This window comes from Triticum dicoccoides, chromosome 4A, assembly GCF_002162155.2.
Source record: "Triticum dicoccoides isolate Atlit2015 ecotype Zavitan chromosome 4A, WEW_v2.0, whole genome shotgun sequence".
NCBI lineage: Eukaryota > Viridiplantae > Streptophyta > Magnoliopsida > Poales > Poaceae > Triticum > Triticum dicoccoides.
The window spans coordinates 16,887,896-16,892,553 of NC_041386.1; positions in this window are offsets into that span (position 1 = coordinate 16,887,896).

Below are 4,658 nucleotides of genomic sequence, written 5' to 3' on the forward strand. Positions count from 1 at the left end.
CATATATGGTCAAAAGGATCAAGTTAACACACCGAGGAATTTTATTTTATTTTTTATGAAGTTCAAGGTGAAAACAACGAGAAGTTCAACTACTGCAACAAATGCATTTCGAATGAGAATAAGAGTATAGAAAATTAAAAGCTTAAAAGGTCTGTTGAAAGAAGTTCAAGTGCTTTGTCCAGGGAAGTTAAAAAATTCTTACGAGAGAGGTTCATCTTGTATTTCCATGTTCGATTTTTGTTGTATAAAAATCGAATACAATTATTTAATCAAAATATAAAAAGGTGAAGTTCAAATTGAAATAACATAGAAGTTCGGAGTTTATTAAAACCTAGGATTTACCCATTCAAAAAATAAAAAACACAACGCCATTTTTTGCACTTTTAAAAACAACCTCATAAATGAAAAAATGGTTGCTAGAAGTTCAAGTGCTCGACGAGGAAAAGTTCAAAAAATTATTGTGAGAGAGGTTCACCGTGTATTTAGATGTCCAAAATACATAAAAAATATGTTGTTTTTTGTGTTTTAAAATAACTCTCTCAAAGCAGAGAGAAGTTCAACGTGATAACAACCGGAAGTTCACGTAGTACATGGTGTGTGTTTCATATAAGAAAAAATACAATAAAGTGAAACAGAGTGAAGTTCAAACAGACATGCCCCAGAAGTTCAGCTACTTCATGCAGTGCAAAAAACAGCACGTCAAAAACAAAGTGAAGTTCAAATAGATATGCCCAGAAGTTCTACTACTTCACGCAGTGCATTTCCGTTCGCGATGAACGCAGAAATCATGATCTCGCCATTTTCTAATTTACCTTAAAACGACAGGAATATTATTTGTCTAAATTCAAGTCCTCGGTCGGAGAAACTTAAAAAAATATTGTGAGAGAGGTTTGTACAAAAAGAATATCATTTGTGTAACATTGACGAAATGGATGAGAAAATTACAAACGAAAATACGTCACAGAAGTTCAACGTGAAAACAGCAGGAAGTTCACCTACTACATGGAATGAATTTCAGATGAAAAACTTTCAAAATCGTCACGAGTATGAAAAAATGATCAACACGGGAAAGTTGCGTGTTTACAGCAGCTTTCCATCGGTATATCACCTGCTCAATTCCCGTGAGTGGGATGGAGAGCTACGAGCAGTGGATGAAGATCTACGAGTAAAAAAAATCACGTGAAAAACAGAGTGAAGTTCAGGTACACGTGCCGAGAATTTCAGGTTCTTCACGCGGTGCATTTTTGAAGAATCTGTTTCGCGATATAGGCAGAACGCATGATCCCGCCGTTTTCGAAATTACTTGAAAACGGCTAGGAATCAGAGAAAACCATCAACATGAAAAAGTTTCGCATTTTTCGTAGCTTTTTAGCGGTATATGATTTGCCCCATTCCGATAAAATTTGTAGCAATTACGGCGAAAATACGTTTTTCGCTATTTTCTAAACTGGCTTAAAACCGTAAAGAACTGGGAGAAACAATACATACCAAAAAGTTTCGCATTTGTTCAAGCTTTCCAACGACATATCATTTGTTGCATTCGGACGCACGGTTAAAAAATTAGCTCGAAAATACAAACTCGATAGGACTTGGATGATTTTCTAAATTACTCTTAAACCATTCAAAAATAGGAAAAAACTTTCAAGATGAAAAAGTAGCGCATTTTCATAAGCTTTCCAACGCCATATCATATGCCTCCATTGGATTAGCCGTTTAGAAATGACATCGAAAAAACTAACTCAGCTGTTCGGTTTACGAAATTTTACGTTTTTTTCAAATTACTCTTTAACCATAGGGAATTAGAGAAAACTTTCAACATGTGAAAGGAGCAGTTTTGCAGCAGCTTTCCAATGCCATATTATATGCCTCATTCCGATAAACGATTTAGAAATGCGATCGAAAATACGATTCACGTTTTTTGTGTGAAGAAAAAACGGTTTTCCAAACTGCTCTTAAACCGCTTATATTTTGCCAAAAATTTAAGTTGGGTCATGATACTGATGTCCATAGCTTTCCAACGGTATATGGCAAGCCCCATTTTGGCAATGTTGGCGGAAGTTCAACCTAGTTCACAGGGAAGTTCAACGTACTACTAGCGGGGCAGGTCAGGTTGTGATCAGAATATTATTCTGATCCCATGATCAGAATAGTGTTTATATATATATATGTATATATATATGTGTGTGTGTGTGTGTGTGTGTGTGTGTGTGTGTGTGTGTGTATACAGACGGTCTATTCTGCTAATATTAGCAGAATAACTATTCTGCACACCACTTCGGCACTGCACGCTCAACAGAAGCGCACTGCATCATTTTGACGACGAGCACTGCAATAGAGACTAGTGAACTTCTCGTCGGAAAAAACTGCACGTGTTATTTTTTCGGTATTGTTTTCGCTCTAATTTTTTAACCGTTTATTGGAATGAGGCGTGTAATATACCATTGAAAAGCTATGGATTAGGCGCAACTTCGACATGTTGAACACTTTTCGAGATTCCACACGATTTAAGAGCAGTTTTGAAAATAGTGCGGCGGTTGACGAGTGGTAGCGAGCGTTTTTTCATATTTTTTTCTAAACCACTTGTTGGAATGAAGCAAATGATACGTCGTTGGATAGATATCGTCGAGGCGCATCTTTTTCATATATAAACATTTCTCTAATTCATTATGGTTTAAGAGTACTTTCAAATTTACTAAATCGCGGAACTCTGCTTTTCAAATTATTTGAAATTTTCGGTGCTATTTTTGCTCCAGTTTTTTAACCGTTTGTCAAAACAAGACATATGATACGCCGTTGGAAAGCTACGGACAAGACGCAACTTTCATATGTTGAAATGGTTTTGAGTTTCCTTACGGATTTTAGTTAATTTTGAAAATCGTGCGGCTGACTTTGAGAGGTAGCGGCTATTTTTTCCCGAAATTTTTACGAACGGCTGGTCAGAATAATTCAAATCATACGCTGTTGGAAAGATATCGACGAGACACAACTTTTTTATGTAGAACACTCTCTCTAATACCTTACGGTTTAAGAGCAGTTTTGATTTTACCGAAAAGCGCACACTCTGTTCTTCGCGAGACCAAAATCGTCATATTTACTGCATCGGACAGAAGAACGCACTGCTTCAGACGAGATACCGCACTTCATTAGATGGTCAAGGGCACTGCATGGTTTCTTTTTGTTTAGAAGTATTTTTTCTCGGACGGGGAAAGAAGAACGCACTGCTTCAGACGGAATACCGCACGTCATTAGATGGGCAAGTGCACTACATGGTTTTTTTGTGGGACGTAAATTTTTCCAAACATGGTGGAATGCACTTCGTGCCGAGCGTTGGTACTGCAGGGACGAGGTGAGTGCACTGCATCAATTTTTCTTTTTCCAATATTCTTTCTACTGCACACAACAACAGAGTGAGCTGCATTAAAAAAATCAACTTTTCCAATTTGTTTTTGCACTCGGCAACATAGTGAACCACTGGGAGAGAGAAGATCACTGCGGCAATGAAACAAGTGAGCTGCACCTAAACAATTTTTTTGTTGTTTTCTTCAATGAATGTTTCCGAGAGAGCTGCAATCTGTACATATCTGGACTACGAGCCGGGGTGAACGAACTACAGTGATCCTCTTTTTAATCCATAGTACAAACACACACAAATTACAATGACGAGGAACTACTACAACAACAAAAAAAGAACTCCACTTTTTTGCACAAATCGAGCTGCACTGGAGTGGCACCAGGAACTGCAACACGCCATGTAGAGCACCTCCTCTCTCACTCCAGCGATCTGCAAAGGACAGCGTGGCCAACCACACAGAGAGCGGCCGCTGGCACATCCATGGCACCGCACCAAGATCATAGGCGAACTACAGACAAGCAAAATCTGAAGAAAAAGAAGGTCCCAAAGTGCAATAGAACGACGGTGACGCACCGCACCACAGCGTGGGAAACTAAGCGAACTGCAAGCCGGCGGCGCCGTATCCTCAACTGAATGCCGGTGATGGGAGACAAGATTGAGATGCCCATGGCGGCACCTGCGGGCATAAGGGAGATGAAGTTGCAGCCCACCACCACCACATCCCCAGCGGTCGAAGTCCAGCGGGCCGCGCGTGGCATGGCGCGCAGGCCTGGTTGCCCGGATCCAGGGGCGCGCGGTCAGGAGGGGCAGCATGAGACGGACGGCAATGGAGGATGGTGGTCAGGGTCAACACGAGATGCACTGAAACGCATGCACTCACCGAATGCACTACACGCACGAGCGCCACCGAGCTGCACTGCCATCGAGCTGCAGCACAAGCGCCACCGAACTGCAGAGAGTCCTCTCGCCCAGGAGCCACCGGAGGCATGAGCGACCTGGACCCATCAGCCGTCAAGTCCAGGATGGGGAGGAGGCCGGATGGGGGAGCTGCCCTGGCCGCAGCGGCGAGGGTCCAGGCGGGACACGATGGAGGCGGATCCCACCGGATCCAGCATAGGGAGAGGTTGCTGTGGCGGGGCGATCGCCATGGATGGGGAGGAGGCAGTGGTGCTGGCCGAAGGGGGCGGACCGGAGGGGCTGGATCCGACGGCGGGGCGTCGCGGGTGTCCGGCGGGGCATGGATCCGGCGCGGCGGGGTGGTGGGGCGGGGATCCGACGGCGCGGGGTTGGAAGGGGAGAAGGTCGG